Genomic DNA, 13,822 nt, shown 5'->3' with positions numbered 1-13,822 from the left:
GAAGAGGCTCGAGTTCGCTCTTGGCACCAACACAGCCTGCTGCGAAAGCTACGATCCGTCACCAGAAGCAGCAGATCTTCCAATTAGAGGTAAAAGTCAAATAAAACATTTTGAACTTTGAATTAGAGCTAAAAAATTTAATTTGGTGAAATGGAAGCAAAAGAGGAAGTCAGCTTCCGATTTCTGTGGACGAGCTCTGCAAAGGGAACTTTTTTGTGAATGGGACTCAGACACAGCCGACAGCAAAGGAGAGTTGTAACATTTAACTCTGACTTGGTGGATGGTTACATTCTAACGGATTTATAGATTAACTGTATTCAGTTACCTATTGGGATACAAAGTTAAAAAGCTACTGACAGCTGAAGGAATTTGAACAGTCTTTTAAAAATTGGTGGCGCTGAAGAGGAAAAGGGGAAAGAAAGAAAGCCTGCAGGGGACTCTCAGCACATCTGGGGGGTAACCCCAGAAAGTGGAAAGAGCCTGGAACAGCTTCCAAAGCATCTTTGATACTACGAAAGACTGAAAGAGCCCACCAAGAAAGATGTGTTAACTGAAACCCCAGCACGTCTGTGAACTGAATAACAAGACAAATGCCATGGGATTACAAATAAGAAATAAAATGGAAATAAAACTTCTGGAACTATTGCAAGCCACCACTGTTTGAGATACTGCTGCTGCTCTGGTGAGTGCTGGGTTGACTGCTTCCTCTTCTGCTAACTTCATCTGGCCTAGGGGGTGGAGCCTGCACTCATCGCCACAGCTTGAGGGCCTCCATCAAGGCCTCCGGGACACTGCTGCTGCTGCTCTGGTGAGTGCTGGGTGGACCGCTCCCTCTTCTGCTAACTCCATCTGGCCTAGGGGGCGGAGCCTGCACTCATCGCCACAGCTTAAGAGGCCTGAGAGAGGCCTCCGAGACACTGCTGTTGCTGCTGCTCTGGTGAGTGCTGGGGCCTAGGGGGCAGGGCCTGTACACACCACCAGTTTAGAGGCCTGAGCAGCTCCCTGCAGCAAGTGACAAAATGGTTTTAAATGTTTTAAGTGCTTTTAATTTGCTGCACCTTAAATGGTAGTTGTTGTTTTTATAATATTTTATAATTTTATAATTTTATTTCTGCTTGGGGTTGGATAAGTCAGGGTGGGGAGTAGTTTAATTTTAGCACTATTGTTTCTTGCTTTGCTCCTATTTTTATTATTCTGTTAAGTTATTGTATAGTTTGTATTTTGCCTTTTAAGGGGATGGGTCAGGGCTGCCTGGGAGTGGGCCTCAGACAATAGAATGGCTGGGGCAGGTTTCACAGGGGGGAATGTATTGGGACACCTGATCTCAGTGATCACGGGCAGGAGGAGGAGTTACGCTAAGACCAGACCATGTCATTACCGAGGAGGCAGGTTTAGTCGTTATTTGACGACTATCCCTGCCTCCAGGTCTGGTCCTGACCAGAAGGATACTGGAATCAGCAAGGGAAGTTCCGGTTTGACTCGCAGACAGCGAGGAAGCGCGGAAAACCTCGTCAGGGTTTTCCAGGGCAACACGGGGGCTTGAGGGAGTCGCAAAGGCACTGCACACCCCAAAAATCTCAAGGGGGAGACCCTTGAGGGACAGGCTACCCAGCAGCGGCGGAGCGGTTTCGCTATCTTTTCGGGTTTTTTTCGGAAGAACTCGAGGACGACGAGACTGCGAGCGCAAACGGGAAAGCACCGACCCTGTGTTGCGATGCCTCTAGCTTCCCCTGAGAAGCGCGACGAATCTCCATAGACATAAGAATGAAATCCTTGGTGACAGTGGAATATTTTCATCTTAAAAGTCTGGAAAGCATACCAAGTGAATTTCAGATGTTTAAAGATTGAAAGCAGGGAATTCATCCCGGTTGAGGAAAAAAGATGGCGCAGAAAACATAGTCGCAAGAACAAGAAAGGAAGTGACTTTTCGCCTATCTGAGTGAGTACAAAACTGAAAGTCCACGGCAACTTTTGCTGCGGCAGATAGACTCAGTATATACAAAGTAACTAATAAGGGACTGATTAGAGGCTTTGAATACCTTTAGTGCTGGGAATACAAAAAAGTTAAAAAGTAACCACGTGCAATTGTTTGAGAAGAGTTGAAGTTAAGAAGATTGCGAAAGGATCGGGGAAGGCTTTAAGGAGAAGTAAAACGAATGAATGAAAGAAAGCTTGTTTTCTCCCGCTTTGGTGACTAAAAAGAGATAAAGGAAGGGGGATAGACAAAGAATGTTAAAGAATGTTAAAGCACATTAAAGAGATAAAGGAAAGAGGTATATAAAGAACGTTAAAGTTAAAGGTCAGTTTCAATTCCCTACCTACTTCCCATCATATCAATTGAACAAGTGACCATCTTACTCCTCCCTCATATTAGCTGCACTAGAAACTTCTGCCAACTTTCCTAAACAACGTTAAAGTACCTGGGGAACATCACAGAACTTTGAACTACACTTCCCTCCTTTTTTGTGGGGGGGGGGTTCTCTAAACCTCTTTATAGTCGCTGAAGCAATAGAGAACAGATTGCCTTCGAAGGAGGAGGACATTTGAAATGGACTGAGCTGGAAAGTGAGGGAAGAACCTAGATTTTGACCCCAACGGCTAAGACTGGAAATTGTATTCACTCTTCTCCCTTCTTTTTATCCCATATTGAAGTTCCCTCTCCCACCACAATTTAAACTCCCTTCCCTATCTTTGACTATGTAAGGCTGAATGGACTGTGGATATATTTGATTTTGGCCACTGAGGTCATTTGGTTATTTTGACATCTAATTTGAATTTTTTTGGACCTGGTGGGACAAATAATCTTGGAAGACCCTATACCTGAGTTGGATTAAGCCGACAAGTGGTGGAAGTTTCCAGAATTGATTAGGACTAACTGAAAATTATTTTTTTGTATGCAAAAAACTCTTTTTTTCCTTTTCTTTGTCTTTTCTGAAAAAAATCACACAAATAGGATTATATCTCGATTAGGCTTAAGTTACCTGGGTTTTATTAGGGAAATATTTGGATTAAACATCTAGGAGAAATTCTTTGAAGATAAATTTGATTAGAGGACCTTGTTGGGGGCTTTTTGTTGGAAAGACCTTTAAACTAAATGTCTTCATATTGAAAGCTTCTAACTTTTTGAGTTCGGGGAAAAGTATAAATACTATATAAGGTGATAGACATTTTTACATTAGTAGATATGTATCGGACTCAAAGAGGAAATTACTGAAATAATCTGTATTTGAATGGTGACTATCATTTAGATTGGATTGTGCCTCTTCTATGTATTATGTGTAAAAGAGGTATCACTTGGATTGAAAACTAAGGGGGCAGGATATCAGGAGTCATAAGATTTAGATAGAGTAAGAGAGAGATTGTGCGCCCTCTAAGGGAGAGATTAGGTAATAAAACTGACAATTTGGGTACATTTACACAAAATGTTGGGGGGAAATGGGAAAAAAGCAGGAGGGACTCCTGGTGAAAGGAAAGCATCTCGACAAGAAGAAATTAAAGACTTAGATATCTTGTGGGTAAAAATTAAGGAGGAATTTAAACAGAGTGAGATACATATGTAAAATAAATTAGGAGAGGTGCAGGAGAGGATAGACAAAAAAATAGAAGGAGCCGTAGGAGAACTTTCTAGTAAGATTCAAGATTTGACAGTTAGGTCAAAATCAATTGAAGAAACAAATAAGAAAATTCAAAAGAAGATGAAAGAACAAAAGAAAGAGACAGAAAAAATAAAGGAGGAAATAAGAGAATGGAATAATAGGCAAGATCAACTGTCGGACAATCTAGCTATGGTAGAAATGTGACAAAAACAGCTTAATTTAAAATTCAGAGGAGTGGGAGAAGAAGCAAATGAGAATGTGAAAGAAAAATGATTAGAGAGCTAGCTAAATGGCTAGAACTGAAAGAGGAAGAGGTAGCCTACATGGTAGAAAAGGCATTTAGAATAAGAAGCAAAACTCAACAAGCTAAATTGAAAAAAATTGTTGGAGACTGTTTAGTGGTTTTCAATTCAATTGAGATGAAAAATATGATTTTAAGAACGAGCTACCAAAAAAATTTAATAATTGAAGGAAGGCCAATTGTTATTTTTAAAGAAATTCCAATTAAGCTCCTGCGCAAAAGGGACGGATATAGACAAATAGTAAGTGTATTGAAAAGGAATGCTATATCTTATAGATGGGAATTTCCAGAAGGGATTACTTTCTATTACAAGGATAAGAGATTTAGACTGAGTGACACTCAAGAAGTGGAAAATTTTCTGAGAAGATATGAGAAGGAACTTGGAAAAGTGGAAGAAAGATTTGAAGAAAGAGAGAGAAGTAGAGGAGAGAAAGAGAAGGATAGAGAAGATAAAAGAGAAAGAGAAGAAAGGGAAAGAAGAAGAGGAGGAAGAGGAAGAAGAAGAGGAAGAAGGCGCAATGGGAGGAGAAGAAGAGGAAGAGGAAGAAACTACAAGGAATAGAACAACTAGAATATAAGCCTGAGAACTTGTGTAGAGTGAATAAAAAAACACAATAATGACTTTAAAATTTTTATCTTGGAATGTGAACGGTCTAAATGACAAATCTAAAAGGAATAAAATTTCGAAGGTTTTGATGAAAAAGAATTTTGATGTGATATGTTGTCAGGAAACACATGTAGCTAAAAAACATAAACATATTTTGATAAATAAAAGGTTGGGGGTTGAGTTTATTAATTCAGATGCAAACAAAAAAAGAGGGGTAGTGATATATGCTAAAGAAAAATGGGACCCTAAATTAACATGCAAAGATGAGGAAGGAAGAATTTTGGGAATACAAATTAACCATCAGGGAGAAAAATTCAATGTGGTAACTGTCTACGCTCCAAACACGAATAAAGCAGAATTTTTCAAAAAACTGGAACAAATATTATTAGATTTAGAGAATCACAAACTGATTTTACTCAGAGACTTAAACGGAGTACCTACACCAGAATTAGATAGAAGTGCAAAAAGGGAAAAAATGAGCCAAGGGAAATTACCAAGATCGTTTAATAATCTCGAAGAAAACTTAGACCTGATAGATATCTAGAGACATAAAAACCCGCTGATAAAACAATTTACATACTTTTCAGAGCCGCACCAGAGCTGGGGCAGAATAGATCAGATACGGGTTTCAAGAGAACTATCAACAAGAGTTGAAAAATGTGAAATACAACCCAGAACCCTTTCTGATCATAATTCAATAATTCTGGAAATTAAGTGTGGAATTCAGGGTGTGTATAGATGGAGAATGAATGAATATTTATTTGAAAGTGATAATACGATTGAGAAGGCCAAAATTACCTTGAAAGATTATTTTGATTTAAACCTTAATAAAGAGACAAATATTGATATAGTTTGGGATGCCAGCAAGGCGGTGCTAAGAGGCTTTTTAATTCAACAAAATAGCCATAGGAAAAAAATAAGAGAACAAAAGAAAGAAGGAATCCTTGCCCAATTAAGAGAATGTGAGAAAAAATTAATAACAAATCCTAGCGACAAACAGAATAAACAAACATCCAAATTGCTACAACTACAATACTCAATGTTAATAAACCAAGAAGTGGAATGGAGAATTAAGTCAATGAAACAAAAAAATTTTGAATCAGCAAATAAAACGGGGAAATTATTGGCGTGGCAATTACGAAAAAGGAAAAAACAAAATGTGATAAACAAGATAAAAATAGAAGAACGACTTGTGGAGGACTCAAATGAAATAAAGAAAAACTTCCTCAAGTTTTATGAAAAACTATACAAAAGAAAAGAAGACATAATAGAAATAGGAAAATATCTAGAAGACAACAGAATAACATCCATAACGGAGGAATAGAAAACCCAATTGAACAAGTCCATAAAAATAGATGAAGTCCAAGAGGCAATAAAGAGACTGAAACCAGGGAAAGCACCGGGCCCAGATGGATTATCGGCCAAATATTATAAAGTTCTGGAGGAACACCTAGCCCCGGTGCTATGTGATGTAATGAATAACATCCTACAAGGGGGAAAGATAGCGGATTCCTGGAAAGAAGCACACATCACGTTGATACCAAAACCGGACTCAGATAAATTGAATATAAAAAATTATAGACCGATATCGCTTCTTAATAATGATTACAAAATATTTGCTGATATAATGGCGAACAGACTCAAGAAATATCTAAAAAATTCAATACATATAGATCAAGCTGGATTTCTTCCTAATAGACAATTAAAAGACAATGTAAGGCACATAATAAATATCATCGAATATCTGGAAAAAAAGAATGAAATCCCTGAGGCATTAATTTTTATCGATGCAGAAAAAGCGTTCGATAATGTATCCTGGCAGTTCCTATTAAAATGTATGGAGACAGCAGGGATAGAAGGTACTTTCATGGAGGGAATTAAAGCAATCTATTCAAGTCAAAGAGCCAAACTGATTATTAATAATAATTTAACAGGTTCATTCGCGATCTCAAAGGGCACGAGACAGGGTTGCCCCCTGTCACCGCTTTTGTTTATAATGGTATTAGAAGTAATTGCAAACAAGATAAGAAAAACACCAGAGATACGAGGAATCAACATTGGGGTAAAAGAATTTAAATTGAAAGCATACGCTGATGATTTGGTAATAACGTTAGAGGACCCAAAAAAAAGTGTTGATAAAGTTTTGGTATTACTAGAGGAATTTGGGAAAGTATCTGGTTTCAAGTTGAACAAAACCAAAACTAAAATGATGGTTAAGAATATGGGAGAAGACTTAAGGAGGCAGTTAGAAATTCAATCTGGAATAAAAGAGGTAAAAAAGGTAAAATATCTGGGAATTTGGTTAACTATGAAAAATATAAATTTAATGGCCGATAATTACATAAACACCTGGAAGGAAATTCAAAAGGAATTGGATACTTGGAACAGGATAAAGCTTTCCTGGTCAGGTAGAATGGCAGCAATTAAGATGTGTATACTTCCAAAACTATTGTTTTTATTTCAAAATGTTCCGGTGATCAGAGGAAGTTCAATATTTAAAAATTAGCAAAAAATTCTCTCAAAATTTATTTGGCAAAGTAAAAGACCGAGAATTAGATTTAAATTATTAATGGATCGAAAAGATAGAGGAGGATTTGCGGTCCCAAATTTGAGATTGTATTATGAAGCCTCGTGCCTTTGCTAGATTAAAGAGTGGATTGTCTTAAAAAACACAGATTTGCAGGACTTAGAAGGCTTTGACATAAGATTTGGCTGGCATGCATATCTTTGGCAGAATAAGGAAAAGGTGCACAAAGGCTTCTCAAAACATATTATCAGAGGATCATTGTTAGAGGTGTGGGAAAAGAATAGAAAATTGTTGGAAAAAAACACTCCTTGGTGGCTATCGCCTATTGATATTTTAACTATTAAAAAAATAAATATAGAAGGTGAGAGATGGACATATGAAGATCTGGAAAGAACAGAAAAAGGTTGGAAAATCAGAGCACATGAAGAGTTAAAAAACAAACTAACAGGTTGGTTGCAGTTTCATCAAATCAATGCTCTATGGAAAGAAGATAAAAAGACTGGGATGAATGAGAAAAAATCTAGATTTCACGTAGAAATATTAGAAAGTAAAACTAAACTCCTATCCAAAATGTATAACCAGTTATTAGAATGGGACACTAAAGATGAGGAGATTAACCCTGACCTAGCCACTGTGATCCATGCGACGGTCACCCCCAGACTGGATTATTGTAACTCGCTCTACGTGGGGCTGCCCTTGAGACTGACCCAGAAACTCCAGCGGGTGCAGAATGCTGCAGCGAGACTCCTTACGGGGTCTTCGCTGCGAGACCACATTCATCCGGTGCTATACCAGCTGCACTGGCTCCCGGTGGAGTACAGGATCAGGTTTAAGGTGCTGGTTTTAACCTTTAAAGCCCTATACGGCCTAGGACCCTCGTACCTACGGGACCGCCTCTCCTGGTATGCCCCACAGAGAAACTTACGGTCTTCGAATAAAAACATCTTGAAGGTCCCAGGCCACAGAGAAGTTAGGCTGGCCTCAACTAGAGCCAGGGCTTTTTCGGCTGTGGCTCCGATCTGGTGGAACACTCTGTCACAAGAGACCAGGGCCCTGCGGGACTTGACATCTTTCCGCAGGGCCTGCAAGACAGAGTTGTTCCACCAGGCCTTTGGCCAGGGCACAGCCTGACTCCCTCCCTCGGCAATCTTCGCGGAGCTCTGGCCCAATAGTTGCCAGTGGCTTGAATTAATTAATTTTATAACGAATGATTTTAGACTGTTGTTTATGCTGTACTTTTGTACTGTTTTATTGTTGTTAGCCGCCCTGAGCCCGGCTTCGGCTGGGGAGGGCGGGATATAAATAAAATTTATTATTATTATTATTATTATTATGGTAAAATAGGCGATAGACTTTGGATATAATTTGGACTATGATAGCTGGACGAGGCTGTGGAATAAAGGTATGAAATTCACAGCCTGTACTACCCTTAGAGAAAATATGGAAAAGATGATGTACCGTTGGTACATCACCCCTGTGAAATTAGAAAAAATGTATAAAACCGGAGATAAAAGATGTTGGAAATGCAAAACCAAGGGAGGAAGTTTCTACCATATGTGGTGGAAGTGTGAAGAAGTTAAAAAATTTTGGGAACTTATATACAACGAATTGAAAAAAATATTTAAATACACCTTTGTTAAAGAACCCGAAGCCTTCCTTCTGGGAATGATCGGAGACGAGATTAAGAAAGAGGACCAGACAATGTTTCAATATGCAACTGTAGCTGCCAGGATCCTGATAGCACAAAATTGGAAAACCCCAAACATCCCAACTGTTAAAGATTGGCAAATTAAATTATTTGAATATTTAGAATTGGCAAAAATGATGCAGAATATCAGACAGCAAAAAGGTACAAAGTTTATTGATGACTGGACTAAATTTATAACATACATGGAAGCAAATTCTAGAGATCTAAAAATCACAGTAGGTTTAACATAATCCTTGTGATGTGTAGATGCTATAAAATGAAAACTGCAGAATGGAATTATTCTTACATAATCCAAAACCGAGATGGAGGGAAGTCAATTATTATTTGTCATTAATTATTGTCTGTTTTTGGTCTGTGTGTTTTTCTGTTTTGGTTGTTGTTTTCTTTTTCTTTGTTTTGTTTGTTTATTCTTTGTTTGGTTATTGAAAATTAATAAAAAGAATTTTTTTTTTTTTTAAAGGGAATCAGCAAGGGAAACCCACATGACCTGAAAGTGTTGCTGTGCAATGCCAGGTCAATGATGAATAAAACCACTGCCATCCATGACCTGATTGTGGATGGAGGATTTGACCTGGCATGTGTAACAGAGACCTGGTTGGATGAAGCAGATGGGCCTGTCCTTGCCGCTGCTTGCCCACCGGGTTTCTCTTACGCACAGCAACCCAGGCGGGGAGGGGGGGTTGCAGTGATTTTTAGGAAGTCATTAGTCTGCACCAGGCATCCTATTGGGAAGACCCAGTTCTCTGAGTGCATGTTCTGGAAGTTGGGCAATAGGGGCAGTACAGGATTCCTATTGGTGTACCAACCTCCCCGCTGCATCAAGGATTCCCTGCCCGAGTTGCTTCAGGTCGTGGCGGATATGCTCTTGGAGACAGCTAGCTTGGTTGTCCTGGGGGATTTTAACATCCATGCCGACACGACCTTACAAGGGGCCGCTTGGGACGTCGTGGAAAGCATGGCCTCCATGGGGCTGTCCCTGAATAAGTTTGGCCCAACTCATAGCTGCAGACATGCCTTAGACTTGGTGTTTACCTCTACGGATGTTGGTGATCTGACATTAACTAAAAGCGAAACAAAAGAAGTGCCATGGTCAGATCACTTCCTGGTGCAACTGGACTTCTCCGCGACCCTTCCCCTCTGCAGGGAGGTGGGACCGATTCGGATGGTTTCCCCCCCCCCCCCACTCAATGGATCCAATTGGCTTTCAGAGAGTGGTAGGGGATGCTTTATCCCATGTTGATGGCCTTTCAGCTGATTCCCTGGTGGCCGGCTGGAATGCGGAGTTAACCAGGGCTATTGACTGTCTGGCTCTGAAGCGCCCTCTCCGATTGCATGGAGCCCGGACAGCCCCGTGGTTTTCCCCGGAGCTGAGGGCAATGAAACAATCGTTGAGACAGCTAGAGCGCCGGTGGCGGAAAACTCATTCTGAATCAGACCGGACACAGGCTAGAGCTCAACGTTGAGCCTACCAAGTGGCAATGGCGATGGTGAAGAGGGCCTTCTTTGCCGCCTCCATTGCATCTGCAGAAAACAGCATCAGGAGACTTTTTCAGGTGGTTTGCAATCTATCAGAACCGCCTGCACAACAATCTCTAAACAATACCACAACCCAAGAGTCATGTCCCCATATGCATCTGATGAAGAAGCTTATACCATGTTAATTTTTTTGGTCTTAGCAGTTCAGGAAAATGGAAATCTGCTTCATACCTAGGCAGAACTTTGGTTCACCTGACTCAGCACTGCCTGTATGGACTGGCAGCAGAGCTCACGGGCAGGGGTCATTCCCAGCGCTACTTAGAAAAGCTGGAGATCGAACATGTGGCTTTTAAAATAAAATAATAGTTTCCACGTTTGGATGTTTGCTTATTATAAAGTACCTGTTGTAAATTATCACAGTTTGGAACTACATGCAGAAGACCACACATCGCACCAGGAGTGAAATAATATCATATCATATCATATCATATCATATCATATCCACATGAGGCAGCTCGGAAATGGAAGAGGGAGACGTTTGAGCAAAGCAGGGATGAAGCAACAGTGAGAGGAGGAGGGAAATGTGGCACAACCGGGGAGAGTTTCAGGGCTGAGCAGGGACAATAACCGGAGCACCCTGGACCCAAGCACTTGATAGCAAAGGGTACAACTCCCATCACCCCTAACCAGTCCGGTGGCCATGCTGACTGGGGCAGAGGAGAATTGGGAAGCCAGGGACCCCTTTGGGGACCACAGCTCCAATATAATTAGCATCTAATCAAGCTGTCCCATTCTGGCCCCCACCATCGCCACCTCCCTGACTCCTATCAAGGAGGGGCGACAAGCACCCAAAACTCTGAGGTCCAGCTCCAAGGGCCTTCTGGCAGTTCCCTCACTGCGAGAAGCGAAGCTACAGGGAACCAGGCAGAGGGCCTTCTCGGTAGTGGCGTCTGCCCTGTGGAACACCCTCCCATCAGGAGATCAGTAATTATATAACATTTAGGAAACATCTGAAGGCAACCCTGTATAGGGAAGCTCTATAAGGTGTAATGTTTTACTGTGTTTTACTATTTTTATATATATATACTGAAAGCCACCCACAGAGTGGCTGGGGCAATCCAATTAAATGGGCGGGGTAAAAATAATTTTTTCTTATTATTATTCCAATTCCATCACATCACATCACCATCACCACCTCCACATAAGGAGAAGAATCACATTAAAGGTAAAGGTAAAGGTACCCCTGCCCGTACGGGCCAGTCGTGTCCGACTCTAGGGTTGTGCACCCATCTCACTTAAGAGGTCGGGGGCCAGCGCTGTCCGGAGACACTTCCGGGTCACGTGGCCAGCGTGACGAAGCTGCTCTGGTGAGCCAGCACCAGCGCAGCACATGGAAACGCCGTTTACCTTCCTGCTATAAAGCGGTACCTATTTATCTACTTGCCCTTAGTAGTGCTTTCGAACTGCTAGGTGGGCAGGAGCTGGGACCGAAAGACTGGAGCTCACCCCGCCGCGGGGATTCGAACCGCTGACCATGCGATCGGCAAGCCCTAGGCACTGAGGTTTTACCCACAGCGCCACCTTATATTGTGATTATTTTAAATAAAGCACATTTCCGCAAGTCATTTTGTCTTGTGAACTTCTGCACGCCGCCGATGATGTCACAACCCCAGGCAATTAAATAAAAAGATCTTCAACTCAGAACAGGGTGGGCAGCTCAGCTCCAGGGATGAATCCCTAGAAGAGGTGGCCTCACCCTGGGGAAAGGGAGCCTCAAGAGCACGCCTCTTCTCAGAATGCAAGATGGGCACGGTTCCTCAGTTGGCTCCACTGCCCAGGCCCCCTCGCTTCAGCCCCGGCACCTGTCTGCAGATACCCCATGCCCTGTCATATTCTGCCTCCTGGAATCTAACCTTCAGCCAGGATGTTAAACTGCAAGAACCACCGGAGGGGGGGGGGCAGTGCCGGCTTACCACACAATTGTTAATTCTGAATTTCAGATTGTTGTAAGCCGCCCTGGGACCTACTGGTGAAGAGTGAGCAATACATTTAATAATTCTAATTCTAATTCTGAAGTGTAAGTGAAGGAATACACTTTTTCCAGCGAGAGACTGAGACAGGGTGGCAGATGTTTCTTAAGACTAGAGTTTCTCACAGGACCTAACTGGCAACCCACCCACCCCCGCAAGGCGCTTAGGGCATTATCAGTCCCCCAGGGAAAGTGCATCTCCCTTTCGCTGGTGGTGAGGGTGGGGGCGGCCGGGCCTTCAAGCTGGAGCTGCCGATTCCCCCCCCCCACACACACACACATGATGGGGGGCACCTCCGGAAGTTTAAAGAGACTCCATGGACCTTGCCCTTCCTTTGTGGGAGCCTCACGACAAATGTGACAGACATACCCCGAGACACATCCTGGTAAACTGAGGCTTCTGTCTTTGGGCCTCTCCCTCCCCCACCTTCCTTGATCCTACCATTAAGGTGGGAATCTCAAAAGCACCGTCTCAAAACAAGCAAGCAAGCAAAAACACCTTTAGAGACAGCAAGGGAGGACGGGGAACTGGAAAGAAACTAAACCGAACTGAACGAAGAAAAACAGAATAATGTCTTCCCTCACCCGGCAAATAAATAAATCCACAAAGCAGAAAAATGACCAAGAACAGACATTTTTATTTTATTATTATTATTAATAATAATAATAATAATACCCCGCCCATCTGGCTGAGTTTCCCCAGCCACTCTGGGCGGCTCCCAATGGAGTGTTAAAAACAATATAGCATTAAATATTAAAAACTTCCCTAAACAGGGCTGCCTTCAGATGTCTTTTAAAAATAAGATAGCTGCTTATTTCCTTGACATCTGATGGGAGGGCGTTCCACAGGGAGCGCGCCACTACCGAGAAGGCCCTCTGCCTGGTTCCCTGTAACCTCACTTTAAAGGGATGCCCCTGCTGGGTGTCATCATTTGGGGGGGGGGGTGGAGGGCAATATTCGCCTCATCCCCCCCCCCTATTTCTCCCTAACCCTTCTCGCACCCACCGCTTGCAAAGCGGCCCTTCCCAGCAGGGGCCCCCGCCGAGCACCGTCCTCTGGCGGCCTCCGGAGACCCTGTTTGGCGCAAACCCGTTCCTGGAGAGAAGGACGGAGCGGGCCAGCCGGGTCTGGTCCTGAGCACCACTAGGTCTTTTGCACAGAAGGGCCGAGTGCAGCGCTCCGGGGCTCCATTTGGTTCACCCCCTCGACTCCAGGGAAAGAGGCGCACAGGGTCCTCGGGCGTCTTTCGCGCAGCCATATATTTTCCCGCGCCTAAAAATATACAAGGCACTTTCTTGGAAAATAATTGCCATCACATCCACACCCCGACGTGCACATGCTGCTCACCGGAAAGCGTCCCCAGATCCCCAACCGCCAAACGCTCCCCTAGGTTCAGTTTTTTAATAATATTAACTGCTAAGACTTGTGGTTCCCCAAAAGACGAATCTCCTTCATTGAATCACCTTTTGAGAACTCCAGACCGGGATGCATTTTCCCGGACACATTTCCTGATCGAGTCGCCTGCAAACCAGTCGATTTCGTTTATTCCGGAAGGATTTTATTCATTCTCAGATAAG

The 13,822-nt window shown here is 42.5% G+C and overlaps 1 pseudogene across 1 annotated transcript in view; it reads right to left on the bottom strand.

Annotated features, from left to right (window-relative positions):
• LOC308467687 (steroidogenic factor 1-like) overlaps window positions 1-13,822 on the bottom strand; it is a 214,644-nt pseudogene that overhangs the window by 186,072 nt on the left and 14,750 nt on the right. The gene's annotated exons all lie outside the window — the stretch shown is intronic.

This window comes from Podarcis pityusensis (assembly GCF_964106645.2).
Source record: "Podarcis pityusensis genome assembly, chromosome: W".
Taxonomy (NCBI): domain Eukaryota; kingdom Metazoa; phylum Chordata; class Lepidosauria; order Squamata; family Lacertidae; genus Podarcis; species Podarcis pityusensis.
Note: the sequence above shows the minus strand (reverse complement) of the source record. Positions and strands in the feature narration are given on the sequence as shown.